The sequence below is a fragment of the Rattus norvegicus genome, chromosome 2 (assembly GCF_021556685.1).
Source record: "Rattus norvegicus strain SHRSP/BbbUtx chromosome 2, alternate assembly SHRSP_T2T, whole genome shotgun sequence".
Classification (NCBI taxonomy): domain Eukaryota; kingdom Metazoa; phylum Chordata; class Mammalia; order Rodentia; family Muridae; genus Rattus; species Rattus norvegicus.
This window is the reverse complement of record NC_141535.1, coordinates 232,258,408-232,273,198: the sequence shown is the minus strand read 5'-3', so window position 1 is coordinate 232,273,198 and position 14,791 is coordinate 232,258,408. Positions and strand designations below refer to the sequence as shown.

At 47.8% G+C, this 14,791-nt stretch overlaps 2 long non-coding RNA genes across 2 annotated transcripts; both read left to right on the top strand.

Moving 5' to 3' along the window:
• Positions 1 to 818: 818 nt before the first annotated feature.
• LOC148006771 (uncharacterized) lies at positions 819 to 13,190 on the top strand. The gene is made up of 2 exons (XR_015672595.1): positions 819 to 1,404; positions 12,186 to 13,190. It is a non-coding gene; the product is annotated as an uncharacterized LOC148006771 (long non-coding RNA).
• LOC147996585 (uncharacterized) lies at positions 6,253 to 8,476 on the top strand. The gene is made up of 2 exons (XR_015672594.1): positions 6,253 to 7,124; positions 7,470 to 8,476. It is a non-coding gene; the product is annotated as an uncharacterized LOC147996585 (long non-coding RNA).
• Positions 13,191 to 14,791: the final 1,601 nt, after the last annotated feature.

Here is a 14,791-nt window from a genome sequence, read left to right as displayed (position 1 = left end):
TATATATTAGGGATACAAGGAACATATCTCAATATAATAAAGGCAGCTTGTCACAGTCTGTAGCCAACAGTAACTTACATGAAGAGAAACTCAAACTAACTCCATGAAAATCAGGATCAAGACAAGGTTACTCACTCTTTCTACATGTATCCAATATAGTACTTACTGTCTTAGCTAGATTGATGAGGCAACTGAATGGGGAATAAGTGGATACAAATACCAAGGGAAAATCAAGGTGTGTTCATAAGGCACATATGACCATATGACCTTAAGTATTCTACCAAGGAACTTCTGTAGCTGACACTGTGTTTCCTTGTCTAGCATTAATAAGAGAGAAGGTACCTAGTCTACTGCAACTTGATATACCATGTTTGGTTGATATTCATGGGAGGGACACCTTTTTCTGAAGGGAAGTAGAAAGAGTAGATTGTGAGGGTAGAGGGGATTTGGAGGTGTGTAACTGGCAGAAGAGGAGAAAGGGAAAATTGCAGTTAGGTTCTTTTTAAAAAGGAGAGAATCATCTACAGTGCTGTTATGCCTGAAACATATTCTGAGGCAAGGTGGCACAAAGCTTATAGGGATAAATAACCAATGTCTGATTTTACTTAAGGCCCACTCCCACAAAATGGAATCCACAACTGGTACTGCTTGGGTAACTAAGAACCAGAGAGTGAGACTAGAAAGCTCTGTAGTCTAGGGTAAAACCAAAAACTACTGATCTAAAAAGTAAAAAATAACAGTAAAATTATTCCTTATGACATTCTGCTGTGCTCATAGGTCAGTGCCTTACTAGCCAACCTTATAGAAGCTTCTGAAGGATTAAAAATTAATAATAAGCCGCCTAGCTACCCAAAAAGAAGAGGTAGGGTCTGTGAGAACATGAACTTTTCGCCCCTCCCTTGCTGTGCAATGGTTCCCGGAACATTCTTGCATGAAAGGTTTCCTGGAACAGCCACAATGACCCATAGCCTCCGGCCACAATGGTCCAATGGCCCTGTAAAATGTCGCAAAGTCCTGGGTGTGTTGCCTAGTGTTGCACGTGGCTAGCATATGGCCTAGATGTATGGGCAGTTTATGGTTTTGGAATTCCCCTCCTCCCTCCCTCTTGATCCCCCTGGTTTGTGGTTTTTTCCTTTATAAGCTCTGTGAAAATTCAGGTCGGGGTCGAACTCCTCTACTCCCTGTGTGGTGTATGAGTCTCGACCCCAGCATGCTGGCCTGAGCTCTCGTTTCATCTCGCTCACAATAAATCTTCCTCGTGTGATTACAGCAGGTCGGTGTCTGTGTCCTACTGGGTGCGCGTCTTTCCCGAGACTTGAGTGGGGGGCTCCCTTCGGGGGTCTTTCATTTGGGGGCTCGTCCGGGATCTGCGCGACCACCCAGGGGTCCTAGACCCACTTGGAGGTAAGATTCTCTGTTTTATCTCAGCGCTGTGTCTGGGTCTGTGTCTATGTTCTGTCTGGGAATCTGGTGCGATCGCTGTTTCGGTTTTGCGGACGCTCAGTGAGACCGCGCTCCAGGAAGGAGAGCGGGGTGGATAGGGATAGACGTGTCCAGGTACCCACCGTCCGTTCGCCCTGGGAGACGTCCCAGGAGGACAAGGGGGGACCAGGGACGCCTGGTGAACCCCATCTGATAGGTCCAGAGGAGACTTTACTCCTTGACGACCGGTTTGTTAGGCAAGGTCTGCGACCTGCCGATCAGTTTCAGTGCCTCTGGTCGACACGTAGTCGACGTCGGTTTTGTTTTTTTTTTTTTTTTTTTTTTTCTCTTTTGTTTGTGCTCGTGTGTGTGAGTGTGTGTGAATTAAGTCCTGTAGTCTGTGTTTTTCGGTACCGGTTTAAGGTCTTAGTGCACTGTCTGGGCAGATGAAGGATTCCTGCCCTGTGCACGAGAGTCTTAGTGCACTGTCTGGGCAGAAGAAGGTTTCCTGCCCTGTGCACGGGTGGAAGAAGGTTCCCCACCCCGAAATGGCGCCTGTGAGTAGATGAAGGATTCCTACTCCGAATAGTCTTTTTCTTTCTTTTTTTCCTTTTTAGAAAGCGCACCGGGGGACGCCCCAATCGCGCAGGCTCTGGGACTCGTGAGAGACGTTCCACGAGTCAGCCTTTGTTGGGTCCTGGCTCTGGGACGCGTGAGAAACGTTCCACGAGCCGAATTTTGTCGGGAGGACCCGGCAACGGACAGTCAAAAAGATCTGACTGTGACTTTGGAGGTCGAGTTCGGCTGCCTATTTAAGTATAGGCACGGACAAGTGTGCTTAGATGTGTTAGTGTCTGTTGTCTGTATTCTGTTTCTGTGTTTGGTATCCCAGAAGCAGCTAAGGTTAAGCTGCAGTTTGGGCCAGGTACTGAAGGTACCAGGCATCTGTGGAAATTGGTTATAGGATGCTTTGTCTTGGTCTTGTTTGTCTGGATTGTTTTCTGTGGTATTGTCCAGTTGAAAGACCCCAGCTTAGCAGCAGTAACGCCATTTTACAAGGCTGTACTTAAGATGACTGGTTCAGAGAAAGGTTAGAACACTGAGTACACAGCGGCTGCCAAGCAAGATGTGTTTGGTTGAAGGCCTGGCAACAGGACGACTGCAGTTGAGCACCTGACAATGAAAAAAAGCCCCGGGAGAGGTCCCACACCCTGGTGGGGGGCCGAGTCAGTCGTTATGTTCCAAGAAGGTAGCTAAGAAACTTGCCCCCGGGCTGAACCCTTGGGGGGGCCGAGTCAGTCGTTATGTTTCAGGAAGGTAGCTAGGAAACTTGCCCCCGGGCTAAACCCTTGCCATATTAGAATCCACCAATTATATCCCTGTAACCATGCATCTGCTTCTGTATGCTTGCTTCTGCTCCCCAAAATCCTATAAAAGCCCATCCTTGGTTCCGTGGGGCGCGCCAGTCCCCCTAGTGACTGAAGCGCCCGCAGGTGTCTGTGCCTGTATATCCCGACAATAAACCAAATCCTCTTGCTGATTGCATCCTGTGGTGTCTCGGTCTGGTCTTTGGAGTTGGAGGGTCTCCATCCTGAGGGAAAGTTCTCCCTGAGAGCTTTTCATTTGGTGCATTGGCCGGGAAAGGAGATCCTCCACCCAGGGACCACCGACCACCCACTGGGAGGTAAGCCGGCCGGCGTCTGTCTGTCTGTCTGATTTTGTCTCGTTCTGCCTTATTCTGTCTGTTCTGTGAGCGCTCAGCCAGGTCTGTTCTGTGAGCGCTCAGCCAGGTCTGTTCTGTGAGCGCTCAGCCAGGTTCTGTGAGCGCTCAGCCAGGTCTGTTCTGTGAGCGCTCAGCCAGGTCTGTTCTGTGAGCGCTCAGCCAGGTTGTTTGGAATTTGGGCGGGACGAAGAAGGAGCTGACGAGCTCGGACTTCTCGCCCCGCAGCCCTGGAAGACGTTCCAAGGGTGTTAGGGGCCCGACTTTTCGGGGCCCAATCTGGGAGAGGAGAAAGATCCGGACTAACGGCACCTCTGTCTGTATTTTTGGCTTTCAGAGGGCCCCGGACCTTTGCCACCTCCATCTGACTTTTTGCTTTCAGTTTGGTACCAAAGCCGTGCAGCACGCCTGTCTGTTGTTTGTTTGACTGTTGGTGTTGTTTGTTTTCTCTGTGTTCTAATCTTCCTTAGAACTAACATGGGACAGTCCCTAACAATGCCCCTAAGTCTCACTCTTGATCATTAGAAAGACGTCCACGACCGGACACACAACCAGTCCGTCGAGGTTAAAAAAAAAGGAAAATGGCAGACTCTCTGCACATCCGAGTGGCCCACTTTCGGAGCGGGATGGCCAGTGAATGGCACATTTAATAAGATCATTATTTTACAGGTTAAAGATCGGGTCGTCCACGGACATCCTGACCAGGTTTCTTATATTATCACTTGAGAGAGTCTCGCCTTAAACCCCCCCCCCCCGGGCGGAACCCTTCGTGGACCCGAATTGGCCTCCCCTCAACCCCCAGCCTGTCCCCTTGGCCCCGCCCGGTCTGCCGGCCACGTCTTAAGAAACCTGTCCTCCCGGCAGACCCAAACTCCCCTCTCATAGATCTTCTCTCTGACAGGCCCGGCTGAAACGGAGGAGGCAGAGCCGCCGGCCAGATCAGTTGCCGGGCCACAGTCTGATAAAGGTTTCTCCCCTGTCGCAGGGAGATTGCACAATAAGCGCGAGGTGATGCCAGATTCAACCTCCCAGGCTTTCCCACTTAGACAGGGAACCGGTGGCCAGACCCAATACTGGCCGTTTTCAGCAGCTGACATTTACAATTGGAAACAACACAACCCTTCTTTCTCCAAAGATCCGGTGGCACTCACCGACCTAATAGAATCTGTTTTACTTACCCACCAGCCTACTTGGGATGACTGCCAACAGCTCTTACAGGCCCTCTTAACCTCAGGAAAAAAAAAACAAAAAAACAAAAAAACAAAGAGTGTTCCTAGAGGCCAGAAAGCATGTTCTGGGAGATGATGGGCGTCCCACCCAGCTACCTGAGGACCAAACTGGGATTTTAATACAGCTGAAGGTAAGGGACACCTACGCCTTTATCGCCAGTTGCTTCTAGCGGGTCTCCGAGGGGCTATACGACGCCCTACTAATTTGGCTCAGGTAAAACAGGTATTACAGGAAGCAGGGGAAAACTCCCTCCACCTTTCTAGAGAGACTTAAGGAGGCCTACCGTATGTACACTCCCTATGACCCAGATGACCCAGGACAAATGACGAGTGTCTCTATGTCCTTCATCTGGCAGGCTGCTCCAGATATCAGGACTAAGTTACAGAGGTTAGAAAATTTGCAGGGCTATACATTACAGGATTTACTTAAAAAAGCTGAAAAGATTTTTAATAAGAGAGAGATAAAAAAAGAAACTAAAAATTGAGTCGAATCTTGGCCGCCATAGTTCAGGGCCAAAAAAGGAAGGGAGATAGCGGGGGAGCTCGAAAGGGGCTGAAGCTGGATAAAGATCAATGTGCCTATTACAAAGAGAAAGGGCACTGGGCCAGAGAGTGCCCCAAGAAGCCTGGCGGACCCCGAAAGCCTCGACCACGAACCTCCCTCTTGGCTCTAGATAAAGATTAGGGAGGTCATGGCCAGGAGCCCCCCCCCGAGCCCAGGGTAACGCTTAAAGTTGGGGGGCAGCTGGTTACTTTCCTGGTAGACACAGGAGCCCAGCATTCAGTCCTCACCCAAGCTTCAGGACAACTCAGCGACCGGATGGCCTGGGTACAAAGAGCTACTGGTGAGAAACAATACCGATGGACTACGGACCGCCGGGTTCAGCTGGCTACCGGTAAGGTGACCCATTCCTTCTTACATGTTCTGGACTGCCCGTACCCTCTGCTGGGCCGTGACCTGCTCACCAAACTAAAAGCACAAATTCATTTTGAAGAAAGAGGGGCCCAAATAACTGGCCCCCACGGAACTCCCCTTCAAGTTCTAACCCTATGAACCGGGACAGGACACTGGCTTGGGCAGAGACTGGTGGGATGGGGTTGGCGCTCCAACAGCCCCCCTTAATTACAACTCCAGTCTCCATAAAACAATACCCCCTGTCACATGAAGCTTATCAAGGTATAAGGCCTCACATTATGAGGCTTCTGGATCAAGGCATCCTAGTCCCCTGCCGGTCGCCTTGGAATACGCCTCTTCTGCCTGTTAAGAAACCCGGCACTGGAGATTATAGGCCAGTACAAGACTTGAGAAAGGTCAACAAGAGGATAGAAGATATTCATCCGACTGTTCCAAACCCTTACAATTTGCTCAGTAACTGTTCATCGATGAGAAACAGGGGTATGCTAAAGGGGTCCTAACACAAAGGTTGGGACTCTGAAAACGCCCTGTGGCCTACCTGTCTAAGAAATTGGACCCTGTGGCCTCCGGCTGGCCACCGTGCCTAAAGATGGTGGCTGCTATTGCTGTCCTGATCAAGGACGCTGGAAAATTGACTTTGGGACAGCCACTCACCATCCTAGCACCCCACGCAGTGGAGGCCTTGGTAAAGCAGCCCCCAGACCGCTGCTCTCTAATTCTCGCACCAAGCCTTGTTACTGGATGCAGAACGGGTTCAGTTTGGGCCCGTAGTCGCCCTCAATCCTGCCACCTTGCTTCCTCTACCAGAGGAGGCAGAACAGCATGACTGACTACAAATCCTCGCAGAAGTACATGGAACCAGGCTGGACCTATCGGACCAGCCTCTTCAGAATGCTGACCACACATGGTACACGGATGGCAACAGCTTCTTGGCAGAGGGAGAGCGAAAGGCTGGAGCTGCAGTCACTACGGAGGACAAAGTGATTTGGGCGAAAGCCCTGCCTGCTGGTACCTCCGCACAACGGGCTGAACTCATCGCCTTGACTCAGGCGCTCAAGATGACAAAAGGTAAGAGGCTAAATATATATACAGACAGCCGTTATGCCTTTGCCACGGCACACATCCACAGGGAGATCTACCGGAGGCGGGGGCTGCTCACATCTAAAGATAAAGATATTAAAAATAAGGCTAAAATTCTGGCCCTCTTAGAAGCCCTATTCTTGCCCAAAAGACTGAGTATTATACATTGTCCAGGACACCAAAAAGGGCACAACCCAGAGGCACGAAGAAACCGGCTGGCCGATGCCACGGCGCGAGAAGCGGCCATGAACAAACAAATCTTGCCCTTAAATAGCCCAGACCAACCCACGCCCCCACCAGTGGGACAAACTAGTTGGGTTTATGCCCATGAGGACATAGAGCTCCTAAAAAAATGGGGGCCATCTACCACCCTCAACTAAAACAGTGGGTCTACAAAGGACTTTTGAATTGATCTCCTTTTTACATAAGAAGATAAAAACCTTACTAGATTGGGAAGAGATAAATCTGTGTTTTTTTTTAATTGGGACAAAGCGATACAAAAGGTGACTGAGAGTTACAAAGCGTGCGCTCAGGTTAACCTGGGAAGGACCATGATTGGACAAGGAGTTCGTCCTAGGGGACACCGTCCCGACATCCATTGAGAAATTGATTTTACTGAAATTAAACCAGGTATATATGGATACAAGTATCTCCTAGTGTTTATAGACACCTTCTCAGGATGGGTCGAAGCCTTCCCCACAAAGCACGAGACTACAAAAATGGTCACCAAGAAGCTCCTCGAGGAAATCTTTCCCAGGTATGACATGCCTCAAGCGTTGGGGTCGGACAACGGGCCCGCTTTCGTCTCCCAAGTAAGTCAGTTGGTGGCCAAATTGCTGGGGATTGATTGGAAATTACATTGTGCCTATAGACCCCAGAGTTCAGGTCAGGTAGAACACATGAATAAAACAATTAAGGAGACTTTATCCAAACTTACGCTTGCAACTGGCTCAAAGGATTGGGTGGCCCTCCTTCCCCTAGTTCTATATCGGGCCCGGAATACCCCGGGCCCCCATGGTCTAACTCCTTTTGAAATAATATATGGAACACCACCCCCATTTGTCCATTTCTTTGATTCAAACATTGCTGATTTTGCTGACAGCCCTTCTCTGAGGGCCCATTTACAGGCCCTACAGATTGTGCAGAGAGACGTCTGGAGACCTTTGGCCACTGCTTACCAGGACAAGCTTGAGCATCCGGTGGTGCCACACCCGTTCCAGATTGGAGACACCGTGTGGGTGCACAGACACCAGACCAAGAATCTCGAGCCACGGTGAAAAGGACCCTACACCGTCCTCCTGACTACCCCGACCGCCCTAAAGGTAGACGGAGTCTCGGCTTAGATCCACACACCACACGTCAAGACAGTCCGGTCTGAGGAATTGACTAATCACAACACTACACCCCAGACATAGAGAGTTCAGCACACTCCAAACCCCTTAAAGTTAAAACTCCTACGTGGCTCCTCCTAGCCCTTTTGTGGCTTAGAGTCAGTGGGGGAATAAGCCCCCACCAGACAGAAATTTCTTGACCAAGTCGAGTGAAAGATTTCACTCAAAGTTAACAAAAAAAAAATGGGGGAATGAAAGACCCCAGCTTAGCAGCAGTAACGCCATTTTACAAGGCTGTACTTAAGATGACTGGTTCAGAGAAAGGTTAGAACACTGAGTACACAGCGGCTGCCAAGCAAGATGTGTTTGGTTGAAGGCCTGGCAACAGGACGACTGCAGTTGAGCACCTGACAATGAAAAAAAGCCCCGGGAGAGGTCCCACACCCTGGTGGGGGGCCGAGTCAGTCGTTATGTTCCAAGAAGGTAGCTAAGAAACTTGCCCCCGGGCTGAACCCTTGGGGGGGCCGAGTCAGTCGTTATGTTTCAGGAAGGTAGCTAGGAAACTTGCCCCCGGGCTAAACCTTGCCATATTAGAATCCACCAATTATATCCCTGTAACCATGCATCTGCTTCTGTATGCTTGCTTCTGCTCCCCAAAATCCTATAAAAGCCCATCCTTGGTTCCGTGGGGCGCGCCAGTCCCCCGAGTGACTGAAGCGCCCGCAGGTGTCTGTGCCTGTGTATCCCGACAATAAACCAAATCCTCTTGCTGATTGCATCCTGTGGTGTCTCGGTCTGGTCTTTGGAGTTGGAGGGTCTCCATCCTGAGGGAAAGTTCTCCCTGAGAGCTTTTCACAGTGTTTTTTTGACTTTTGTTTCGTGTTTGAATTTGGACTGACGACCGTGTTTAAAATCTTGGACCGACGACTGTGTTTGAAATCATGAAACTGTTTGCTTTGTTCGTTGAAGAGTTTTACTTGGTCCCCTTAATGCTTAGTGAGTAAGGAACTTAATTTTGTGGACCCCGCTCTAGTGGCGGTGTGTTGGTTGATAGCCAAAGTTAATTTTTAAAATAGTGTTTTATCTGTGCTTGTGCTCGCAGCACACAGTAGAGGGGAGCGAAATTAGCTGCGGAGCTGCTGCAGCGAGCATGGGGACTTCTCAAGTCTCACCCAATTTTTCTGGCTCTTCAGGAGCTGTTTAAAAGGAAAAGGCTTAAGGTAAAAAGAAACACTTTAGAGAGATTTCTTAGTGAATTACTACACCTTGGTTCGCGATCTCTGGGAATCTCATGGTGGACAGCTGAGATAAGCTGGAAAAGGATTTAAATTTTGCTTGGGAGCAAAGAATCTTAAAGGCGGAGTTTCAGCCGGTATGACACTTAGTGCTTAGCTGCCTAAAAGATCAGAAATGCTGTCAACAGGCTATAAAAAAGGGACAGGCTGTGTTAAAAATGCTACATGAATAATAATCTAAAAAGGCTGAGAGCTAGGTGGGGCTATAAGGAAAACAAGAACAGGAAAGGAATTTCTGACATTTGCTCACAGAAGGAGAGTGCTCATTTAGAGAAGTTCTTTAAGGAAGCCTGCCTTATCTGCTGTCTTTATTCCAAGGGAGGAGTCAGTCTCCAGCACTAAATTACTTGGAGGTAGCCAAGGTCAGGATTAATGTTTTCTTTTCCATGGGCCTTTAAACCCAGTGAGACAGTTTGGTAAAGGGCTACTACTGAGGTCCTGATAGCCCCAGGTGAACTGGTTACAATTCTTTTATCAGCCCCCTGGCATCTAGCACCCAGGTTCTAACCATCTCTCCATCCTTTTGTTATTAGTTGTTACTAGAAGCCTAGTGTCATTTGGAGGCTGGTTCTCTTGAGAGGCAAAGCCATGGAGCTGACACTGACAATGGCCTTTTTGTTCCAAGAAAGGCCTCCTGGTTTAGCTGTGTGACTAAATGCTGTTTGCCCTCTTCGGTAGACTCTATTCTCAAGATTCTCTTGTTTTCTCACCATCCCATTTGATATGCTTGTTAGTAACTGTTACAGGTCTTCTTTACCACCGATGAAAGACGGAATCCTACTGGAGACCAGAAAAAAATGTTCCAGACACGGATAGAAGGCCCTCACTTCTGCCTGCTCTCTTCAGACGCCTGAAGGTAGGGAGTGCCAGGTCTGCCCCCAGGCTCCAAGGGTCGGTCTCCTAGGGGCTGGAAAATGCCCCACCAATCTGGCTAAGATAAGGAAAAGATATGAAGAGAAAGTTACAGAAACTTGAAGGGTTAAGCTAAGTCGCTGAGAGAGTTATTGTAAGTTGATGCATGGTTCAGGGTCTGTGCAGAAAAGTGGACAGCACCTAATAGCTGTAGAAGAAGATGCAGAGAGACAGAAAAAAAAGAAAGAAAGAAAGAGGTAAAGAGTGCAGGAAGCTAGGGAAGAAAAGAGACTAAAAGAAGAGGAAGCTAGAGAGCTAAAGAGAGATAAAAGACAAGAGAGGAACATATACTGGCCACAGTAGTTAGGGAACCTAGGAAGACAGTACCTGGCAACAGAAGAGAATTCCTGGCTAAAGATCAGTGTGCCTAATGCAAAGAAAAAAAAAGACACTGGGTCAGGGACTGCCCCAGAAAGAACAAGAGGGGACACTGTAGAGCCTCTTGGTCCTAGAGTGCTGGCTATGTACAGAGATAGAAGGGAAGTGTGGATGCAGGGACCCAATGCTCTGTGCTCCTATGCCCCCCTCCAGTGGGCCAATATCCAAAGACCTTGGGTACAGGGGCCTACTGGCAACAAACAATACTTATGGACTGCCCGAAGAACAGTGGACCTTGGCGTGGGCCGGGTAACCCACTAGTTCATAGTCATCCCTGACTGCCCCTATCCCTTGCTCATGAGAAAATTGCTCTCCAAAATGGCTTGCGTGGGCTGAAATGGCTGGGTGAGGCCATGTGTATGCATATCTACAGACTGTGTATGCGGAGCTTAAGACCTGTCTCAGTGCACCAGTACCTGATGCTGGGAGATGAATGGCTTAGCGCTGTTCTACTTGGAACATATCACTCCTGCCAGCCGGGCACTAACAATTATCACCCAATCCAGGACTTAAACTGTGATAGAGTGGCTGATGTTCTGCCTTTGAATAGAGTGTCCCAAAAGATGGGACCACTGGTTAGCTGCCATGGACTAGATTCTCCACCGGTTGGGGACAATCTGGTCACCTTGCTGCCCAATCCGGACCTGGAGCCACCACAGCACGAGTGTCAAGTACTGGCAGAAGCCCATGGGTGGAGGAAAGACCTCTGTGACTGGCTGATTGACCCCTGCTGAAAGCCGAGGCTACCTTGTCCACAGACGGGAACAGTTCTCTTCATGAAGGTCAGAGATAGGTGGGTGCTGCCATGGTGGACAACACAATGTCATCTGGGATGGCTGAACCTCTACCTCCCCCCCCCCCAGCACATCAGCACTTCAGATGCTGTTGCCATCTCTTGGATGCCCTGGTGAAGCCAACAACTGTGAGTACTATTCATTGCTCAGGATATCAGGAGGGAAGAGATTCAGTGGCATGGGGCAATAACGAAGCAGATCAAGCGGCTAGAAAAATGACTATGCAGGAGCCTATCCTGGTTGCAGGCCTGCAAGAGACAGCCACTGAGAACTAGGATCGGACTAAGGGATGGCCTCACTTAGAATGTAAAACAGAAGAAAAGGCCCAAATTGCTTAAAAGATAAAGGACAATGGTACATTGAGGGGAAAGCTATACTTCCCAGAGAACAAAGAAAAGACTCACTTTGCCAAATACAGAAATGGACTCAATTAGGAGATAAAAAGTTTGTCCAAGTAGTTAAGTGTATGTAATAGACTTTAAGATTTTAGCCAGAGAGGCAGTAGAAAGTATAAGGTATGTCAATAAGTGAATGCTTAGCAAGCAAACAGGGCAAAGAGACCTAGAGAGTTTGGTGAAAAGTTGAAGTGAACTTCACTGAGATAAAACCAGAAAAATATAATCACAAGTATCTCCTAGTGCTTGTAGATACTTTTTCAGGAATAGATAGAAGCTTTCCTCACCAAACAAGAGACGGCCTCTGCAATCATCAAGAAGATACTGGAAGAAATCTTCCTCCGATTTGGAATGCCCAAGGTAATCTGGTCAGACAACGGCCCTACTTTCCTTGCCAAGGTAAGCCGGGGTGTGGCCAAGTATTTAGAGGTCGATTGGAAATTACATTGTATTTACAGACCTCAAAGTTCAGGACAGGTAGGGTAAATAAATAGAACTCTAAAAGAGACCCTGACCAAATTAACCATGGAGACTGGCACAGACTGGGTGACACTCCTTCCCTCTTGCTCTCTTCAGAGCAAGAAATACCCCTTCCAGATTCAGCCTTACCCCCTTTGAGATCTTATATGGGGCCTCAGCCCCCCTGACTGTATTAGATGATGTTACTGAACCAACATGTCATAGTGCCATAGTAATAATGATTTGTGTGCCAGGCTAAAAGACCTACAGGTGATACAGAAAGAAATCTGCTCACAGCTGACAGCAGCCTATGCCCCGGAGACCCCTGAGACATCCCATCAGTTCCAGGTTGCAGCTACACTGAGTCCAGACACTCGAGCCTCGCTGGAAAGGACCGTACCTGGTGCTGCTGACCACCCTGACAGCTGTCAATTCTCAGCCCTCACCAGCCGTGTACTAGCTGTTGGGGCTGAGAGCTGGGACCTAGAGGGAAATTTAGTCATGTTTGTCCTGGGTTCTATCAAGATAGGTGTGGGATAGGCTTGATTTCCATTACAAATGATGTAACATTGCATATGTTAGTACTCTTAACACTTCTTGGGACTGTGCCTCAGGGATCACAGTCCGTATAAGCTTAGAAGTTCTAAAAGCTAGTCATGACCTTGGTGGATAGGCTTGGATAGTGTCCAGGTTAGAATCCTCATGTTAAGACTACAATACCAAGCTGTTATGCTAGATGAAGCTGAGTTCTCCATGAAGTTCTAGGATTAGAACTATTAACAAAAAAAGAAGAAGTGGGGAATGAAGGATTAAAAATTAATAATAAGCCGCCTAGCTACCCAAAAAGAAGAGGTAGGGTCTGTGAGAACATGAACTTTTCGCCCCTCCCTTGCTGTGCAATGGTTCCCGGAACATTCTTGCATGAAAGGTTTCCTGGAACAGCCACAATGACCCATAGCCTCCGGCCACAATGGTCCAATGGCCCTGTAAAATGTCGCAAAGTCCTGGGTGTGTTGCCTAGTGTTGCACGTGGCTAGCATATGGCCTAGATGTATGGGCAGTTTATGGTTTTGGAATTCCCCTCCTCCCTCCCTCTTGATCCCCCTGGTTTGTGGTTTTTTCCTTTATAAGCTCTGTGAAAATTCAGGTCGGGGTCGAACTCCTCTACTCCCTGTGTGGTGTATGAGTCTCGACCCCAGCATGCTGGCCTGAGCTCTCGTTTCATCTCGCTCACAATAAATCTTCCTCGTGTGATTACAGCAGGTCGGTGTCTGTGTCCTACTGGGTGCGCGTCTTTCCCGAGACTTGAGTGGGGGGCTCCCTTCGGGGGTCTTTCACTTCTTCTTGCAGCAAATGAGAACAAATACAAATACCCGGAGCCAGACATTGCACAGAGAGTAGATGAGACCTTGGGACGCAGAATTCTAAGCTGGATGTCTTCATCAAATTCCTTCCCTCAGAACTCCAGAAACCCTGCAGAAGAGGAGATAGAAAAATTGGAAGAGCTAGGAAAACAAGGCCTTCTAAAACAATTGAGGAAAAGTCATTCATATAAACTCACAAAGACTAAAGCAGTAAACATAGGCTAATACATGCCTGTGCCAAGTCCTCTGTTATGTATTACAGATTTCAGTTCAGTGTTTTTATGAGCTACCTGAGTGAATGAATTAGTGGATCTCTAATTGTTATGCTTGTTGTTGGTGATCTTTTCTTTCTGCTGATTTGCCTTGTCCAACATTGATGTGAGTGTTTTTGTTTTATCTTAGCATAATTTGTTCTGTTCTGTTTGTTATATTTGGTTGTTATCACTTAGAAGTCTATTCTTTTCTAATAAGAGACCAAAAAAAGCAGGTCTGAAGGGGAGGGAAGGTGGAGGAAGAACTAGAAGTAGAGGGAGGTGAAACTATAATCAGGATACATTGTAATAAATAAAAAGAAAAAATTATATTCATAGTAGATTTTTCCTTTGATAAATATGTAGTAACTTTCCCTACTTCTTCTGATTAGTTTTGGATTTAAGCCTATTTTATCAATATTAAAAGGGATACACTAGATTGCTTTTTAAGTCCATTTTCTTTTTATTTTTTCATCTTTATTAACTTGGGTATTCCTTATTTACATTTCGATTGCTATTCCCTTTCCCGGTTTCCGGGCTAACATCCCCCTAACCCTTCGCCTTCCCCTTCTCTATGGGTGTTCCTCCCCCATCTTTCCCCCATTACTGCCCTCTGTCCAACAATCACTTTTACTGGGGGTTCAGTCTTGGGAGGACTAAGGACTTCCCCTTCCACTGGTGCTCTTACTAGGTTATTCATTACTACCTATGAGCTTGGAGCCCAGGGTCAGTCCATCATGTATAGTCTTGGGGTAGTGGCTTAGTCCCTGGAAGCTCTGGTGGGTTGTCTCAAGATCCTTCAAGCTCTTTCAGTCCTTTCTCTGATTCCTTCAACGGGGGTCCCGTTCTCAGATCAGTGGTTTAATGATGGCATTCGCCTATGTGTTTGGTGTATTCTGGCTGTGTCTCTCAGGAGAGATCTACATCCGGTTCCTGACAGCCTGCACTTCTTTGCTTCATCCATCTTATCTAGTTTGGTGGCTGTATATGTATGGGCCAAATGTGGGGCAGGCTCTGAATTGGTGTTCCTTCTGCCTCTGTTTTAAATGTTGCCTCCCTATTCTGTGCCAAGGCTATTCTTGTTCCCCTTTTAAAGCAGGAGTGAAGCATTCACATTTTGATCATCCGTCTTGAGTTTCATGTGTTCTGTGCATCTAGGGTAATTCGAGCATTTGAGCTAATATCCACTTATCAATGATGTGTGTTTTTCTGTGGTTGGTTTACCTCACTCAGGATGATATTTTC